General features: G+C 46.1%; 1 long non-coding RNA gene and 1 pseudogene across 1 annotated transcript; one reads left to right on the forward strand and one right to left on the reverse strand.

The window, feature by feature from the left end:
• Positions 1 to 1936: 1936 nt before the first annotated feature.
• LOC125525116 lies at positions 1937 to 16949 on the reverse strand. The gene is made up of 4 exons (XR_007291154.1): positions 16652 to 16949; positions 15856 to 15930; positions 2430 to 2626; positions 1937 to 2306 (listed from the first exon to the last, which is right to left on the reverse strand). It is a non-coding gene; the product is annotated as an uncharacterized LOC125525116 (long non-coding RNA).
• On the forward strand, positions 2647 to 15834 carry LOC125525115 (annotated as a pseudogene).
• Positions 16950 to 21037: the final 4088 nt, after the last annotated feature.

Genomic DNA, 21037 nt, shown 5'->3' on the forward strand with positions numbered 1-21037 from the left:
CCTACAAGCACCGGAGCCCCTCATCGCCAACACAACCACCCATTGGGTCGTCGGTTGCCGCCGCATGGTCAGGGAGCCACACTGACCACAGTGCGAAGCCCCCAACCCGAGGTGCCCTAGCTGCCTCAAGTGGTTGCCGCCGCCTCCTCCCGCCTCAGCGCCTTGGCACCAGGAGCCGCCGCCACTACGGCCAATACTAGAAACAGGCTTTCGCCCCGCTTTATAGATAAAGCATACGTCCAAACAACCACGTCTCAAACAAAGTCATAAAAGAGAAAAGCTGGGGCCACAACACAAAGACGCCCAAATGAAAGAAACTGAAACGACAAAGGCCACCAGGGGCAGGCTATGAAGCAGGCGGGCGGTAGGAGAGCCGACGCGCGGTAGACACCAGAGCGTCCAGCAAGAGCTGAAGACGGTCACGATCCCTCGGCCTAGCGAGCGGATGCCAGTACTGCAAGAAGGCAAAAAATTTGAAGAACGAGTCAGAAGCACGACGCGGGAACACCCGCTCAATCACCATCTTGTTGTGAGTAGTCCAAAGAGTCCACATCATAGCCGTGAAGATGAGCCAGAACAATCGGCGCTTAGGGCCAACCTGGGTGGCCCTTACCTGCAGAAACTCTGCAAGGTCATGGGCCTCCCACTCTGGTCCTAGAGCCTCACAAACAAAGCACGAAAGTGCCTGCGCTGCTACGCAAGAAAACAAAATGTGCGTTCCCGTTTCCGGGGCATGGCACAAAGGCAAAGGCCATTGCCCGGACCATGGCGTTTCAGTACGTCGGTCCCCGAAGGAAGACGATCTCGTAGAAGCTGCCATATGAAGATCTTAATCTTCAAGGGTATCGGTGCCTTCCACAATGGGGATAGCCACTGTAGAACCGGCACACGACATAATGCCTGGTAGGCCGAACTAAGGGAGAATTCACCCGAAGGAGAAAGGCTCCAAGAAACAGTGTCAGGGTCCTGGGACAAAGGAAGAGGGACTACTTCCCTCAGGTCTGTCCATTCCCGTACCTCATATGGTCCGAATGAGCGGCAAAACGCAATGTTCCATCCCTCATCCAAAGCAGCCGCAGAAACAAGGATGGCCGGGTCGGCACAAATCGCAAAGAGCCTCAGGAACCGCAAGCGGAGAGGCTTGCCCTCCAGCCAGGGGTCCAACCAAAACTGGGTCCCAGACCCATTGTCAACCGAGAAACGCAAGCCCAGCCTAATCTCTTGATGGCCTGAATAGATTTCCAGAACTGAGACCCAGCCGAGTGAGAGCAAGCCAGGAGGGGTTGTCCCTGCAAGTACTTGGACTCAATCAGCTGCAGCCACAAACCTCCATCTCCCCGCAAGATCCGCCAAACCCAACGCAGCATAAGCGCAATGTTCATCCGGCGAGACGCAGGGATGCCCAACCCACCTTGGTCCTTCGGCAAGCATATGTCAGCCCACTTCACCATATGATACTTAGGCCGACCATCCCCTATGGTACTTGGGCCGACCATCCCCTGCCTGCCAGAAGAACCTAGCCAGCTCCTTGTCAAAGGAGCTATGTACACCTTCGGGCAAGATGTACATCCCCATCATATACATGGAGAGACTGGCAAGATTAGAGCTAATGAGGACAGTTTTGCTGCCTTTAGAAGTGAACCTACCGCACCAGGGATCCGCATGGGACGCTACTCGTCCCACAAGCGGATCATACCCACTCACCAAAATCCTGGACTCAGCCAGGGGCATCCCCAAGTAGGATATGCGGAATGACGCCAACCTACAGTTGAGATTGCCAATGGCAACGGCGGCAGGATCTTTCGCTGTGGGGTGGGGGGCTGGCAGTGCTGGGATCTGATCCCCCTAGCGCCGCCCAGGGGTGGCGGCGCCGAGGGGGTCGGGCTGAGCGCTAGTTCTGTCTCAAAACAGGAGATGCCTCAAAACAGGGCTAAAATGGGAGAGATTTTCACTTTGCGGCCTCTGCACCAACTAGAGATGCATACAACCATTTTAGTATGAGTATCAATACAAACATGGTCCTCAATTTTTTTTACATGAGTATCAAGATATTTCTTGATGGGTGGTTCCACCACGGACCAAGCTTAATTCTCAATAAACAGGGAAAAAACCCTGTGCATCACCTGTCAATTCTAGGAATTGAACTTGAGTCATTAGGCTGCATAACCATATGCCTAACCACTGACCAAAGGCACTGATCCACTTGTTTCTACTGAGACACTGTTCGGAGCTTCTTCTTTTCAAGGTGGGAGTACTCCTCTGTCGTACTTAACTGAAACGAAACATAATCCGGCGTAGCACGCATACTACAATGCAATGCAAGTGTTAGTTTAGCAAGCAACTTACTACAACCAGAATAGACACAAACCCTGCTATCCTGGCAAAGTGTTAGCACCGACAAAGAAGAGAATTCAAATTTCAAACCTCACCTACACCTACACAGCCGCTTTCAGCAGGATCAGAGCAAAGCCTGCGTGGTGCAAAGCACTTTGTACCGGCCAGTGGTATGCTTGTTTAAGCAATGAACTCCTCACCAGCTTACCATTTGTGTAGGAGTGATCAGGCATCGTATGCTTCTCCTGTAAGCAGCCGAGCTGCTTTCCCGGTGTGTCCCTGACCGGCCAGCCTGCAGAGCACAGAGCAACAGAAAGATGAGTAAAGGTTTGGTATTCTATTTGGTATTTCCCATAATAAAGGAGCCGCACCACAGAGACACAATCACACAAGGGTTGCTTTCTTTCCATTCTCATGCTCCAGCCACCATGATCCATGTGATTAATTAGGCTCCTTAATCTACATAATATATATGCACGCATAGCACATGCATTCTCCTAGATATTCAAAGTGAACTTTGAGGTGCCCATGCGTGCTTATCTTTTCACATTCAATAATTTCATAATGTGCGTTGATGTCTGACATGGGTTCATGTTTCTCGAAGGGAATATGCCCGGCAAATTGAGGAGCACAGCTTAACCTTTTCCACCGACGACGAGCTCCTTACGATCGCAACAGCATGGAGCACAAGAACAAGACTCTAGTGCTCCTTTTCTTCTATGTATTTTCTTATATAGTACTCACTCTGTCTCAAAACAAGTATCTTAACCTTAGTACAACTTTGTACTAAAAAAAGTACAAAGTTAAGACACTTATTTTTGGACGGAGGGAGTACGTACCAAAGGTTAACTTTGAGACACACACGCACGGTCTTGTAGCTGATCGAGCTCCTCTTCTAAACCATCCACTGGGCTTCTCTAGCTCTACTCCCACCAGCATCAGCATTAGCAGTACACCAAACCAATACACGCACACAAATCCCGATCCAGGAGGGAAACTGCTTCATGAGGCTAATCGAGGAGACGGTGACGAGCATTACCAGGGCCGTGCTGAACAGGGCGATCCACTTCGCCGAGTCGGCCATCGCAAAGGAGGCAGCTCTCCACCTCGGCATCCAGCGCGATCAGACCTTCATCGCCGACGAGCTCGAGATGATGCAGGGCTTCCTAATGGCCGCGCACGACGACCGTGACAGCCACAACAGGGTGGTGAAGATCTGGGTGAAGCAAGTCCGCGACGTTGCCTACGACGTCGAGGACTGCCTCCAGGACTTTGCTGTCCGTGTGACGGTGAGGAGGTCCTGGTGGCGTTTCCCTCGCAAGCTGCTGCACCGGCGGCACGTGGCCAAGAAGATGAAGGAGCTCAGAGCCAGGGTTGAGGATGTCAGCCAGAGGAACCTGCGCTACCACCTCATCAAGGCATCCAAGCCAATCTCCGCTGATGAGCAGTCGTTGGCCGTCGCTAGTGCAACCATGTCTGACATTGACGAAGTAAGGCGGCAACATGAAAAGGCAAAAGTGGGTCTCATTCGGCTCATCAGCAAGAAGGACAATGACCTTAGAGTCATTGCGGTGTTAGAGACAAATGCTATCGGTCTTGGAGAAACCTCCATCGTCAAAAGAGCCTACGAAGATCTCAAGATACACAAGAAATTCGAGTGTTTTGCCTGGATCAGGTTGGTGCGACCCTTCAATCCGACAAAGTTCTTGCAAAGCATTGCCCGGCAGCTTATGTACATTATCTTCAGCAGGCCAAGCAAACAGAGAAAAATCCTGCAGATGCCCAAGTTCTGAGGAAGATGGGGATGATGAGTGAGGAGGATTTGGCTAATGAATTCAAGACATATATCAGTGAGAAGAGTTACCTGATTGTGATTGATGACCTACACACCGTTGAAGATGGGGATCGCATTATAACATGCTTCCCACAAAGCAAGAAAGGAAGCCGAATCATAGTGTCGGCACAGCAAGTTGAAGTTGCAAGCTTATGTGTAGGGCCGGAGAATGTAGCACCAGAGCACAGGCAGTTGTTTGTTGATCTTCATGCTTTCTACGAGAAGGTGACATTCAAACTCTGATTCGCCGAATATGATTTTACTAATGCTACCTCTTGTTGGCTTGCTGAACTAAGTACACATGAACTAATGTAATAAACAACACCATCAATAACGTGAAACAATCAATAGGTTGCCAAATCTAGTAAAGTACTTCCTCTTCGTTCAGTATTATAAGATGTTTTGGATGTTTCAATATAGAATACATACGGACTGAAATGAGTGGCCAAACACACTAAAATGTGTCTACATACATTCGATTTAGAAAAAAGCTAGAACATCTTATAATAGTGAACAGAGGGAGTAGTAGTCTTTACATTCGATATTTCAATTTTTATATAGATCAATAAGTCCATATATCTATACATTCGCGGGTAACATTTCATTGATATTCCATTTAAGGACCATGAGCTTACGTTATTTAATTCACCCTGGCCGAATCATACTTGTGCATTGATTTTAATTTCCCTAATTTTGGCTCCAAATTGTAAAATGCAAAATATCTCAAATATTCTGAATCCACAACCGTAGACACTTAATTAAATTAAATAGTCTTGCATTATTATTTTAATATGGAGAATACAATTCCATTCCATGTTTTTGTTTACATGAATTACAAGAAGGGTCATCAAGAACTTTATGTGCTAACATGATCTTCATCGGTCACATCAACTAGTTTAGGAGATAGCGAACCTCGGTAATTACCAGGCCGGATAATTAACTACCCTGGACGCCACCCCTAAAGGAGATTTAAAGTTTTTAGAGGCGATGTTACTCCACATGGTTACGCAATTAGACATGTTTCATATTGTTTACGTGTTTAGATTTGAAGATCATAAACTTATGAAAGATTTAGCACTTGACTAAACATTGTCCAATGAAAAAATAAGGCAGCGCCTAATCATTGTTTTCTTATGTCTAGAGTTTTCAAGATGCAGCAGATCTGGCGGAAACAGGATCTAGCTCAAATAAATCTTGTATGTATAATAATAACTCTGTGTACAGGAAGAGCTTAGTTGTTTTGAAGGAATCTGAGCCCATCGGACGTGATCAAGAAAAATCTGATATTATTGAAATAATTACAAATGGCGATAGCCAACACCTTGAGGTGGTCTCTGTGTGCGGAATGGGTGGTCTTGGGAAAACAACACTAATCAGAGATGTCTATGAAAGCCAAGAGCTCAGTGGCATGTTTGAGAAGTCTGCTTTTGTCACAGTAATGCATCCTTTCAATCGGGAAAAGCTCATTGAGAGCTTATCTAGACAGTTTGGAGAAAAGGATGTGGAAAACATGTACCAGTATTTGGAAGGAAGGAAATACTTGGTTGTTCTTGATGATCTCTCGTCCACCACAGAATGGGATGCTATAAAACAACATTTCCCTCCAACAAGCACAGCAAACCGGATCATAATCACGACAAGAAAAGAGGATATTGCGAAGCATTGTTCGAAGAGGCATAAGAATATATACAACCTCCAGGGGCTGGTATACAAAAATGCCCTTGACCTCTTCACACAGAAGGTACTAATAACATATCATTCTCCATCTCTTATGCATTTGTTTTATTTGACCGAAAAAAGGCAGGTTGTAGGTTCTGATAACATATGGTTTGTTTGTACACATATGTCAGGTCACAGAGAAAAAAAAGATGATTGTTACGCATGTGCTAACTATTAGTTACATGATATATTTATTGAAAACATAAAAAGAAGCCGTATATTCTGATGTCCTAGTCATCAATGGTAGGGTTCAGTGTAGGCTGAGGCGGTTCCACCCGATCAACCATACACTTTGAAGGAAGGCATTGGCTAGCAAAGGGCCAGAGGGCCAGCAAGAAACAATAATAAGCTGGTTAGATTAGGTTTTATCATCGAGGACCTGGTGGATGATGATGGCAGGCATGCTGTTACATCCCCGGATTCGAATTTTGGTTAAAGTCCAAACCATATGTGGTACAGCCATCTGTTTGGACTACTGTCCTCTCTTCAGTCAAAAGTATTAGGGAAATGTTTTACATATGTAGTCTGATTTTAGCTTTTGGAAGGACAATTGAGTTTCACTTGAACAAGGAAAGTGCCTCCATCACATGAAAAAAGTGTTTCCACATCACAATTTTGTTACATGGGAACAACTTAAAATAAGTGTTTTCATCTTAGAACTTTTATGTTGTGTATGTTTCAACAGTGTTTCCATTTCATGAGTAAAATTTTAAAATGTTTCCATAGACTCCGACCCATGCCAGTCCATAGTCACTGCCAACGTCCTAATTCTAAGAGTTGGCAAGTTTGGCCCAAAGAGATATTATATGCTAGTATTACTTCCTTTAGATTAACAGCTGTAGGATTAACACACCACCATGGCACAGATGATCGTATTCCAACATAGGATGCCATGGATTAAGCTATGGTTCGCTAATTGGCCTCAGCAGAGTAGTAGCATGCTTCGTCGACAAGGTCGCCAGCAAGCTGCGCACCTGGAAGGCCTGGCTTATGAACAAGGCAGGCCGCCTCGCCTTTATCAAATCCGTCCTGAGCGTGATCTCTATTCACCAGCTACTAGTGCTGGCGCCACTGAAGAAGACACTTAAGCTCTTGGAAAAGATAGAAAGAGGATTCCTCTGGTCGGTCCACGCCAAGGCCAACGGTGGCAATTGCCACGTTAATTGGCGGCGCGTTTGCCGGCCTATCCCTCTGGGTGGCCTTGGTGTCCACGACCTGGAGCGTACCGGACTCGCTCTGCGCACGCGCTGGCTATGGCTCAGCCGCGTCAACGATGGCAGGGGCTGGAGCGGCCTTGACATGCAGTTCTCGTGCGAGGAACGCGCGTTCTTCTTCACGTCTACCACCACAACGGTGGGCAATGGGCAGCACGCCCTGTTTTGGGAGGACCGATGGATCAACGGTCGCACCATTGGGGAGATCGCACCGCTCCTGTACGCCTGCATCCCCAAGCAACACCGCAAAACCAGGATGGTCGAGGCCGGCCTACATGAGAATTGTTGGGCATCCGACATCCACGGAATGATCGGCATTCAAGAGGTAGGCCAATGCTTGCACCTCTGGCGCATGATTGAGCACACTGCTCTCAATGCCGAGCCGGACAGTCTGTGCTGGAAGTGGAGCGCAAATGGCGACTACTCCACCAATTCTGCCTACCTGGCCACCTTCCACGGCTCCATCCATTGTTAGGCCTGGAGGCTCAACTGGAAGTGCTGGACGCCGCCACATGTCATCTCTTCCACTGGCTTGCCAACCTAGACCATTGCTGGATGGTCGACCGCTTCGCACGCTGCAGCCTGCCACACCCACAACGCTGCCCCCTTGCGATCAGGCTCCGGAGACGATACAACACTGCTCCTGGGATGCCCATTCTACCGGCAGGTGTGGTACGCGATCCTCTCATGTCTGGGCTTCTCTTGCTTGCCGCCCGACAATGACGCCACACTCCATGATTGGTGGTTCTCGGCCAGGCAGAGCACCCTGAAGCCCATGCACAAAGGCCTTGCATCCACAACCCTGCTCGTCCCTTGGATGATTTCTAAGCACTGCAACGATTGCATATTTGACGATGCACGCCCCTCAATCAACACCCTGGTCACCAGTGTTAAGCTTCATGCACTAGCCAACGCAAGCAAAAGTCCGAACTGATGGAAAGGGCTAGGCAATCCACATATACACTTCAACACCCCCTCTCACATGTGACGTGGGAAGCTCTGTTTTCGAGTCGCTCAACTAGTCGTCGACTAATCAACAAGTAGTCGCACTTCCAGGGCCGACTCAACCTCTCGACTCGACTCTTGGGATGACTCGAGCGACTCAAGTGACTAGTCTCGACTAGTCGTGGTTTCTGGGTCGAACGACTCATTTTTTTGGGCCCCACTTGTCATATGTTTTTCTACTGTATTTGCTTGCCAATCCCCCCAGCCGCCGCCACCCCTGGTTTGCTGCTCGTCCCCTCCTCCCCTGGTTGCTGCTGCTGCTCGTCCCCTCCTCCCCTGGTTGCTGCTGCTGCTCGTTCCCTCCTCCCCTGGTTGCTGCTGTTGCTGGTCTGCTCCCCCTCATCCCCTGGTTGCTGCTGCTGGTCTGCTCCCCCTCCTCCCCTGGTTTCTGCTGCTGCTGGTCTGCTCCTCCCCTGGTACCTAGTACCTACTGCTTAACTCACTTCGACTTGTCGCATGTCGACTCGTCGACCATGAGTCTAGACTAGTCATGACTAGTCTAGAGTTGCCCCCCTGAGCGACTCGTCGACTCAAAAACCTTGGCAGGAAGTCAACACATGAATAGACTCAGAGATATGGCTTAAGAGGCCTATACGTGGACACAGCGGGGAGCAGCAGCAATTTTTGAATAAATTGCGAGTCAGGACTTGAGCTCAAGACCTTAGGCTCTGATACCATGCTAAGCTTCATGCACTGGCCAACGCAACCAAAAGTCCGAACTGATGGAAAGGGCTAGGCAATCCACATATACACTTCAACAGCCATGATCAAGGACGAGGCTGCTCTATGGGCCAGAATTGGGTCTCTGGGCCTATGTACCATCTTACCGCAAACCTGGGATGTCCATTATTTTTTTCTGTCATTGCCCTGTAACCTGCCTCCTAGGAGGATTGTACCAAACTTTTCGAAAAAAAGGACTGGGTGGCCACAGCAGTAGACACGCACAAGTTGTTCCTCTAACTTGGTGGGGTTAGAGGAACAGGGATAAATATATGTGGACGGGAAAGATGGGAGTAGGTAATCCATTTGATTAATGCTCACAAAGTATTGTACAAAAGATAGGAAACACTAGCAGACATACAAGAACACTTTTTTTTACCATTGTCATGACAAAATTGAGCAGAAAAGATTAATCCTAGTATACCAAAAAACATTAACACTGTATATGCATATTCTAATTTGGAGTTATATAACGGAGATATTGCTGCCAAATGGAAGGAAAAAATGCTTAGCTTCGGTTGGTGGGGAAGTGTTAGTTGTGACGCTCCTGGCGAATCACTGACATGTAGAGAGCATCACCGGAGGATGGAATCAGTTTGAGAATGAAATCGACAGAGAACTCAACTGGGAAAAAACAGATGAGTTGCTGTTAGAATAAATTCGAGGCATACCGTTGATCATCCGAGGATCAAGCAATCACACGAACACGACACCGAGATTTGTAAACGAGGTTCATTGATATGGCTACATCCCCGAGGCTTGACTATGGGCGCTCCTCCCCATGACACCGCTACAATACCGCACCCGGTCGCCCTGGACACCGGCACATGCCGCCGGCTTCCCCTGCGTTCCGATGCTATTATGTTGCCATAGGTTACATCGTGTGTCTAGCCCCGCTATATATGAGAGGCCTAGGATACAAGTGTCCTACTAGGACACGATTCCATATCCTATCTAAACACAATACAACTACAAGTCCAACTGTAACCTACCTTGTACACTATATTCGACACAACTCCAACAAACTCCACCTTGGCGAATATACTCCACCACCCTGAATTTGTCCATGCGTCAAACTTCCATGTATATTGGACTTGAACTTATCCCATGAGTACCGCTGCTACTCCAAAGACTCCATATGACTCCACCTGCAACTTGTAGTCCCTTCTTTTTGTTGACCACAATCAACACTTGAGCAAAATTAAGTTCCTCGTTACTCTAGTTTCTGCTCCCAACTTCGAGAGTATCAGTCCAACACCATCACACACTGATCACTGATCTGCGTGAAAATGAACAACTCACATATTGAGTGTCACACATAAGAGTTACCTGAACTCAACATCACCGCTCCTTTCTTAACCGCCTGTCTGAAACTTGAAAGAATTTCACCATTGCTTGTAGTCATCCCGAGTCAAATTCGCAGTTGCCTCACCACATGTATGACCACCAGAGCCCTGGCCCGTCTCCATGTCCCGTGCATACCGCACGCCTCGCCGCTATTACCGCGTCAAGCATCCGCTGTCCCGGTCAAGTCTCAAGGGTCGCGAAACCACACCACTCAACCCCCACTGCAGAGTACCACCGATCATCACCGACCGATGACGAGTTTCACGCTTCCATCAGACCACTGGGCTCCAGTCCGAACTACGTGTCCCTCGTTTTTTTCGCTGAATAGGCTTCGACTCTTTGAGCTTACGTCGTAGCCCCTCAATCCAGCTCCACCTTCAACATGACTCCATGGTGGTTGTACGCCCCACCCCGCGCCCCGTCGACTTCAAGCTCCGTGTGTACACCATCTTGAATCAACCCCGCGCCATAGTCTTGTCGAAGTCACACAAACCCTCAGGGCCTGTGCCACGTGTTTCCACGCCCAGAAGTCGGTCACCATCAGCATCACGCTCCTATATCGTCATCGCCGATCCCACCACCGTCTTCTATACCAACCGACTTGCGTCGATCCGTCAGACTGCCTAATCCGACCCAGTCGAAACTCGTTCAACTGTATGACACGCTCGAGGCTCTCAAATCGTCTTCCGCAAATTTCCATCCATTCCATGATAATTCCATCTTAGCTGGCTTGACATCCTGCAACAACGCCTTCAAGCATCCCTGTTATGCCAACAAAATTTTCACCCTTGTGTGTCATAACCCAAGGTTTTATGTCCCGTTGAACTTCTCCACCTCAAACATGGTACCCGTTGGCGCCATGGCTCTTCGTATGACTAACCCAGTAAAAAATTAATCGAGCTTCCACCGCAATGCCCCAAGTACACGAGCAAAACCTCTGTGTGCTACTAGCAATCAAACCAAAAATATTTTTGGCCTTCACGTGATGTGCTCCTGTGCTCAACTCCTGATGCTAATTACTTTTGCCTTGCCAATGCCTCTTTGCTAATTCCCGATGGATGTGAATCACGTGTCAATGGATTTTCTATTCCGCCGATTTGATCTGCCTCTCCGTGTATACGGAGACTCTGTCTCCTTTTGTTTCAAACAAATCTCCCGTACGTAGCCTCGTTCCAACTTGCTATCGGCCGACTCCGCCTAGGCCTGCCACACATGGGCCAGCCCACGTCCTGACCTTCACAGGCCACACGCCTTTGGTCGACGCTAGCCCTCGCCTTGGCTTCAGCCACCTGCACGCACGGCTGCACATCGCGTGCTGCCTGCACGTTCCGCCACCGCCGCGAAGCGCCGAGAACTCGATATCGCCGATAACTTCCTGCGAACCGATCGCTCCTGTCTTGGACCAGATCGCCTTGCTGCTCCCTGCTGTCACGTTCCGCCCGATCACAGATACAAATTCCCGCCGACCAGACTAGCTTTCACAGCCACGATCTCTTCAAAACCTCCTCTAGATCAACAATCCACAGCCTGCGAACAACCTAGCTCTGATATCACTTGTTAGAATAAATTCGAGGCATACCATTGATCATCCGATGACCAAGCAATCACACGAGCACGACACCGAGATTTGTAAACGATGTTCATCGATATGGCTACATCCCCGGGGCTTGACTATGGGCGCTCCTCCCCATGACACCGCTACAATACCGCACCCGGTCGCCCTGGACACCGGCACATGCCGCCGGCTTCCCCTGCGTTCCGATGTTATTATGTTGGCATAGGTTACATCGTGTGTCTAGCCCCGCTATATATGAGAGGCCTAGGATACAAGTGTCCTACTAGGACACGATTCCATATCCTATCTAAACACAATACAACTACAAGTCCAACTGTAACCTACCTTGTACACTATATTCAACACAACTCCAACAGTTGCGGCGTCCAGTAAATATGAAACCCTAAACCTGAGGCTCTAATACCATGCTGGAGAAGCAACTTATCTCTATTGCATAGCACAAGGGGCAACTATATATAACAAGGAACTTGGAGCTCAAGTAAGGATATCTAGACTAATACGAATACGTAAAGAGACCTAAGTAATAGAACTAATACTCCTAAACAGGTTCAAGTTATCTTGACTTGAACTTGTACCTTTGCAGAGCACAGAGAAATTGCTGACAGACGAAAAAGAAAAGCATGTCTCGGGTTGGGCGGGGGAGCGTGCGTAGTATCCCACCACCTTGGTTCAAGTTCTCTTGACAAGAACTTGGTCTGTAGAGTTTCAGAATTCTTCGAAAGGTGCAAAGACATCTCTTTTTCCGAGAAAGAATGTAACTGTGGATACGGGACATCCTTCTAGAATGTTAGGTCATATACTTCTTAGTTTATTTATTAATTAAACTTTTATTCATTAGGCGATGAGGGCGTCTTGTATGCAATAGTAAAACAGAACTGTGGTTGGAAGTTCAAAAAAAATTGAGCTCCAAATAGTTTGTACTCCCTCCTATCCATATTACTTGTCGCTGCTTTAGTACAACTTTATACTAAAGTTGTACTAAAGCAGGGACAAGTAATATGAATCGGAGAGTGTATTAGAGTTACCTGATTTGCTTGCATATGTAGCCAGAGGACCAAGGGCACAAATTGCAGATTTACTTTGCAAAATGAATTTTGGAAAATTCTCTTGTCCAAGGAGCCAACAAATATAACAGGAGTGTGCACCTTTAAATCACATAGTCTGTGTTCCATTGTAATCACAAAACTAAACTATAAATTTGGATGACTATTGTGTGTTTAGTTTTATATTTGGTGTACTAAAAATATTAAACTGTAAAAATTTCAGGTATTTGGCAAGATTACAAATTTGGATGAGCAATATCCAGAGTTGGTTGAACAAGCAAAGCTGATCCTAAAGAAGTGCAGTGGACTTCCCCTTGCAATAGTCACCATAGGTGGTTTCTTGGCAAACCAACAAAACACACCTTTGGAATGGAGGAAGTAGAATGAGCATATTAGTGCTGAGTTGGAACTGAATCCAGACCTTGGGCCCATAATGACAGTCCTTAATAAAAGCTTTGATGGCCTATCATACTATCTTAAGCCTTGTTTCTTGTATATGTCGATCTTTCCAAAAGATCGCGAGGTCAGTCGGCGCCGTTTGGTGCGTCGGTGGATTGCAGAGGGTTATTCAAGGGAGGTGTGTGGTAGGTCTGCAGAGGAAATAGCAGAGGGCGACTTCATGGAACTCGTAAGCAGGAGCATGCTCCTACCATCTCAACAATCAATTCATGGTAGAAAAGGAATTGATGCATGCCAGGTCCATGATCTAATCCATGAAATCAGCATCAAGAAGTCAACTGAAGAAAATTTTGTTTTCACACTGGAGGAAGGTTACGGCTTAAGCAGACGAGCCACAGTTCGGCACCTTGCTATAAGCTAAAATTGGAAGGGAGATCAAAGTCAGTTCGAGAGCATAGTGGACTTGTCCCGTGTGAGATCAATAACAGTTTTTGGGAAGTGGAAGCCATTTTTTATTTCTGACAAGATGAGGTTGCTACGAGTGCTGGACCTAGAAGGCACACCAGGCCTAGCTGATCACCACCTTCAGCACATTGGGAAGCTTCTTCACCTCAAATATTTTTCCATAAGAGGATGTGATGATATTCATCACCTGCCACACTCCTTGGGTAACCTGAGGCAACTCCATACACTAGATGTCAGGGATACGAGAATACTAAAGCTGCCAAAGACCATCATCAAACTTCGGATGTTAACCTATCTCCGCCTTGGTAGGAAATCGATTGACAAAAAGGTGTCATATGAGAAACTTGAAGAGAAGCTCGCAAATTCAATGGGCAACAACAGACTATGTCTATTGACTTCAGGGTCAGTGATGCTTTGTGCAGCTTGTTGTGCACCCCGTCATTTAGGTTATTCTGAAGACATGAACCGCCATGACGTATGTACTGTTGCTTGCTGTGCTAGACTCCCTGCTGTTGCCAAGCGTCTGGACAGGTATGGAGTTCTAGCTCCTAGAGGGATGAGGAAACTGATCGGCTTGCACACACTGGGGGTTGTAAATGTTGCACGGGCGGTAGTCATTCAGGACATAAAAAAACTGACCTGGTTGCGCAAGTTAGCAGTAACTGGCATCAACGGGAGAAATGGTGAAAATTTTTGTTCAACAATCAATAATCTCAACCGTCTTGAGTCATTGTCAATACGGTCAGAGGGAGAGCCTGGATTGTGTGAATGTTTGCACTGGATGACCTCGCCCCCGGAAAACCTCCAGAGCCTCAAGCTGTACGGTAATCTGATCAAACTGCCAAGATGGGTCCAGAGGCTCCAGAATCTTGTGAAGCTGAATTTACGGAGCACCAGGCTATCGGGGCATGATGGTGATGTGGAAGTTCTTGGGAGGATGCCAAACCTGGCCATCCTGCATTTGTTGGAGAAGTCATTTCAGGGTGAAGAGCTTAGTTTCCAGATTGGGATTTTCAGAAGCCTCACAGTTCTTGTGTTTGGAAACTTTGGGGACATCAAATTGGTGAAGTTTGACCAAGGAGCAATGCCTAAGCTTGAGCAACTACAGGTCAGGAATGACTGGAGGGTAAGTGCTGAAAATGGTTGTTCTGGGAATGAAGTTGCATTTTCAGGGCTAGACTTTCTCCCAAGCATCAAGGAAGCCCGGTTATGGTTAAACATTATCCCGGATGAACAACTCAAGGAAATACCAGATGAAGTATTCCTCAAGGCCAGCAACTTTGAGGAACACTTTCGGACCCAGCTTGCCAACAATCCAAGGAATCCCATTCTGAAGGTGGGTGAGCTCGAGAACCAGAACTAATATTGTATCTCTATACATGTTGATTATTGTTGCCAATCCAAAAGGGCACATCATGGCTCCTGCCCAAGAATATATTTTTGACTAATGTTGTATCCCTATACAGCTTGAACATGCTACTGGAGAATATGTTTTTTACTCTAAAGCATTCCTCTTGTGTTTTCTATAAATGCAAGTTAAACCCTCAATGTTTACAACATTGCTATGTTCTGTTTACGAATATACCACTAATTGGTAACCCTTCATCCCGCTTCTTGGGTGAAATTGTGATGCATTCAATTTGATTGTACCAGAAAGACTCAAGTGTGCAACAGATTGTGCATATAAGTGAAATGTGCTAGTACTAATGGAAAATATCATGGTGTGATTGGACCCTTTCCTCATATATCACATGTGCTCTATTTTCATTTTGTCGTGATTGAGCAGTAAGTGTAATAATAATAGAATTAGTGACATCTGTGATAAACGTGGATTGCGTGAAAATTAATGGCTTGTTATGTTTCTTTATATGAACTGCTATGGCCTGCAAGGTGTTTGTTGCTGTCAGAGTTAAAGGGCGTCTTCGAGGCATTTAAGCTTCTTGTTCTGAACCCATAAGGCTCATGGACTTCAGGATTTGGGAGAATAAGAGAGGTGTTCCAGCTAAGCTCTCAGGGAGCTCCTCCCATGTAAGCATGGAGAGGTTGTTGTCTAAGCAATAGCATTAAGAGCTTGGAATGTCAACAATAGACAGACATCAAAGTTACCGAGAATTGATACCATGAACACTCGTAAACAGCCAAAACGAATTTACTAATAATCCGGCAAAACAAAATAAAAAATGCTTAAAGAACACATACAAACTAGATGGTGTGGTGAAGCCACCGCCACCTTATTTTCTGAAAGTTCTGGACCTGCACCATTGCACCCCGTTCCTGAAAGGAATAGCTTGCATATTTAGTTTTTCTTTTCTCACTATGTTCTAATACAGTGAAAAGCAGATATAGCATATCTAGCTAGGCAGCATCTTTATGCATATAGAAAAAAAAGCTTCAAGCCATCGTCCGATGCACGGTAAGGTTTATGCAGCATCTTAGAGGCAGACACAATCTACTTTTGAGTCTTAGACGTTTCATGTGTAGCACACTGTCCATCAACATGTGAAAACAGGCTATAGATGTTAACCTGAGGAAGACACACATTTCTGGGTTACAAAAGCCGGGCGAGATCACTAATCGGTTTACTGATAAATACTACAACTCTGCACATTCCTAATATGGAATTGCCACTAAAAAATTTCTACACAACCAATGCCGTGCCGTAATTCAAGTGCCGAAACAAAACTGAAAAAAACACAACTTGTGTTGTGCTGCAGGGGATATCTTCGTTTTCCCCAGCTTTCAGTTGAGTAGTTTCTCTGGGTGACACCTCTGCTATCCCGTCAATGTTAATAGGATAGATCATCACAAGTTTACACTACAGATGCAGAGAAATCCCCAGTTTCGCCACACCATGGGACCATCACAGCTAGACAGTTTAATTCTGTTTTCGCAAAAAAAAGAGGGGGGCGTCTAATTCTAGTTCAGATTGCCGAACTAAATCGGAAATTTATGAACACCACACACCGAGGGCCGTTGCTAAGGGAAGCGAGCTCACCAGTCACCAGCGACCCTCTCCCTCCAATGACCCTACACTGGCGCGGCGAGGATTTCCCCGTAATATATCCCTCTGGGCGCAACCCGTCATCCCCTTCTCCTCCTTCGCCGCGGCCGCGGCCGCCCGCCGCCGGGAGAAGCAGGATGTGTTAATTTAATGAAGGATCTGATCTTCGCCGCGGTCAGCTAAACTAGTGCTAACAAGCCAGCCTCATCCCTGCCGGTGAGGTTTGTTTCCCCTTCGTCGCCATGGCATCAGCGGGAAGGGAGAAGAGAGGTCCCACGAAGAGAATTTTATTGTTTCCCCAAAAAAGGGAGAAAGTTTTGAGAGAAAACAAAATTACTTCAGTGATTAAATGAACAGTACATTCACACATTCCTTTTCTTAAGAGAGTACACAAAATATACCATATAGTTTTATAAAAGAAAGGAGCATATAGTACAAACACTTCCAGCCAAACGGGAAGCAAGAGACAAGAAAAAAGATAAGAAAAAGAAAAACAAGGCCCGTCTACTCAAATACCCTACTACTCACAAAAACTTGCGATACTCTGACATGTGACAGTCACCCAAATTTTCAGTTCTCGAATGATAAAGGTGCAAGATCCATTAGAGGCATTTGTTGTGAGCGATTATTGAACACTCTAGTATTCCTTTATTTCCACAAAGTTCAGCATCCTCTTTGGGAATCCTCTTCCACGTGAGGTACCGCCACTCCCTCAACATTTACACATTCACACTAGCGAACCATAAATACACTAACAATAAATAAGTGCGGCCTCTATACCAACACAAGTGGGTACATGCGGTATCTATACCACCCATTTTGTCATGGACATTAGTGTCCACACACTTCTTCTTCTCAGGGTACGATTTTGCACCAAGCAAGGGGGCATGATGGGCACCAAGGGGTACGGGGTAATCATCGTCATGAGCACAACGAAAGATACAACGAGGGTCGTGGCGCATGCCGTTAGGGCGACAAGTTTTGTCATGGCGATGGTTGTGAGATGGTGGTTAGTAAAAGAAACTTGATAGATGCAGTTTCAGGCAATCCTGCAAAAAAGTATTGATCAAGAGATTAATGGCGAGTTGGTGACTCAATGATGCAGAAGAGGTTGGACTTGGTGTCGCCTCAAGACCAGACAAGTATGAGCGCGGCATGTTACCTATCCCACCCCTCACCTGATATACGTTCCATCACGTGAGAAGGATAAAAAATAGAGGCACTCTGAAGAAGAAAAATACAATTACTGTTAAGAATTTTATCACTTCGATTTGCCCGCTAATGACGAACAAATGCAAAAGTTTGCACACCTCCTTGTTTATTCTGTTCCTTACAAAAATGAATGTTTTTAGGTGAAAAGTCTAGACATATATGGAATAGTACGGTGTAGAAGATCAATTCCATACAAGTAGGCGTGGATCAAAGGCAACAGAAGAGAAGTCAGTGCATGGTATATGGCTGACACTGCTCATACCAACAGGCATAGCATGTGCCACCGACTCCATGATGTCATCCTTGACAATATTGTGAATTGGCCCGAGCCAAATTCGCAATAGAGACGCTCTGAAACCCTATTCTGCTTGTGTACACTATATAAAGGAGGGGAAGACCTGACGAGTCATCTATCATCAACCATTCACAGTTGCCGCTTAGCCACCATTAACATCTCATCTCCATTGCCATATCCATCACCATAACCTTCATCTCCATTAGATTAGTTACTTGTTACCGAGATTTCATCACGGGCAATGACATTGTAAGACTATCAATCATTCATCTTCAAGAAGTTTCTTGTACAATGTCATCTACTTGTGATTCATTCACGATTTGTGAGTAATTCCCTCCGGATAAGGGCCGAGACATAGCCTCACAGCCCCGTGTATGCGCAAGGGATTAACGCATGAATTTACTTCATATTTTTATGAAATTATTTGTCTCTTGTCTCTACATTGATCTCAAGGCTTGCCGGTACCCAAGACACCAAATATCGGTACAGGGAGGTAAAGGGTAGGGCGGAGTGGATGGCTATACCCAAAGTCGATGACAGTCAGTATAGCAGACGGGACCGATTCTCTGTGGGAGACAACGACGCAGTCATCAAACGCTAATGCGGGTTTGGATTATCCTTAATAACCAAGGTCGCCCCGGGAGTCAGACACGACCAAGGTTGTATAATCTAATCCTTGATGCGGAGGTAGTCGGTCATGGTGTCACAAGGATGCATCACCACTTATTTATTTTGCAATTTACATCTTATTACTTATCGATGCATTGTTGATCTATCTACTTATAATCTCAAGTTTGTGTACATAGTTGCATGTGAAATCTTAGCTCTAACCTATTTCTTTTATTTTTGACCCCTACCAATTTACCAAATAAGAGTTTGACCCCTCAAAATTAGAGTGTATTTTCTGGCTACAAGTATGCAACATCGAATTTTTTTTGAGAAATCTCGTCCAGCTTTATTAAGTAACAAAAATGTTCATAGGTACAAGAATTGGGTCATGGGGATGACCCAACCACACATGGCGCTTGATACCTAACATGCACGCTTTCTTGGCGATATTATGAGCATCAGAATTGAAGTTCCAACGTTCAAAGATAAAATTACAAGTCTAGAAACCCGTCCTTCTTCCAATAATCTCTCTAATTATAGCTGCACGTGGTCAGGCGATTCCTTCCCCTATATCTTGAACCACACCTTTGAAGTCTGATGATATCTGGATCTTTGTCAGATTTAGATGTTCCGCAAGTGCCATTGCCTCTCTATAGGCCAGGGTTTCTAGTAGTGTTGGGTATGTGATTCCATCACACACAATTTCCGATGAACCAAGATATGTTCTGACAAGATCTTTGCAGAACGTCGCTACTGCTCCCCTTGCTTCGCTCCAGGAAACAACTTCGTCTACATTGAATTTTGCGTAGTCAGTAGGAGGAGGAAGCCACCGGTGTTCGCAGGTAGATGGTATGTAAGCTAGGTTCCCTTCCCCTCTATTGGCTAAAACTTGAAGATTACTTAAATATGACTCAATAAAAGAATTTATCGAGCTGGGAGTTTGGAATATTACTTTATGGATGGCCTTCCTCCTAGCGTACCAGATCACCCATGACTAACCCGGCAAACCTATCATGGGACACAGTTTCATTCATATCGAAGATCCAATTCCTTGCGTTTGGTTGGTCGACTAGAACTTCATCGAAGAGTGCCCAAATGCAATATGTCATCGTGCAGTTAGGAAGAGAGTGTCTCCAAGAATCCTCTGCCCTGCCACTAGGCACACGAACTCAAGTGCAGCATATTTCGATGATGCGGCATATCGAAGGTTGGTAGCGACTGTTTTGCAAGTCTCCAAAGGAAGACCTTGAGTTTGGAAGGAACATAAATTTTCCAAAGTGATGTTCAAGCTTATCATCTTTGTCATCCCCCCAATGAACCACTTCTACCCTCTAGCCAGTTCTCACGATGTAGCTTTATTGTGACGAGGAGTCTATACGCTAACCGGATTGAGAAATGGCCCTTACGCTTCGAGTTCCAAACCCAAAATCCGTCAATGCTCCTTGTGCTAGCATCTATTGGTAAAAATATACTCTGAACCAGCAGCTCATTCCAAGAGGCAGTCGCCGGTGCGAGAAGCTCCGCAAACAATTGGGGAGGGTTTTGCACAACTGAAACAACGGGTCCGAGTGATGCCTTCTTGGGAATTCAATTGTCTTCTCATATATGTGTTGGCAATTCATTGCCTATCCTCCTGATTATGCCTTGCTTCAGTATATCTCTCCCTTCTAGAATTGCAAGCCAAATCTATGATGGCCTAGGACCAAGCTCACCATGAGAATCGAGCCTTCTAGGAAGTTGTCGCTTTCAGAATCCTGGCGCTCATTGATGATGGTTCTTGCAAGATTCTCCATGATTGCCTCGCGAGGAGTGACAAGTTGAACAATTTTAGATCCCTGAATCCAAGCCACCCGTATGATTGGGTTTTGTCATTGAATCCCATGAGACCCAAGCCACGTTAATTTCCCCGTGCTTACCGCCCTAGTAAAACTTCTGAATAATTGAATTTAAGTGCTCGCATAAACCTCTTGGAAGCTTGAAACAAGCCATTGAGTAGACAAGAATGTCCTAGGAAACTAATTTGAGCAAAACATATTTGTCGCGTGTAGATAAATACTTGCCTATCCATCCTTTAACCTTCTCACATATACGGTCACTAAGATAATTAAAAGTCCCTTTTTGGAATGCCCGCATCCGTTGGCATCCTTAGATATCTGCCACTTAAAGATTCATTAGGAACTCGTAATGTATCTCTGACCGCATCATGCATGATCCAAGGACATCCCTTACTAAAAAATATGGATGGTTTATCACGGTTTATCCTC

This window comes from Triticum urartu, chromosome 7, assembly GCF_003073215.2.
Source record: "Triticum urartu cultivar G1812 chromosome 7, Tu2.1, whole genome shotgun sequence".
Lineage (NCBI taxonomy): Eukaryota > Viridiplantae > Streptophyta > Magnoliopsida > Poales > Poaceae > Triticum > Triticum urartu.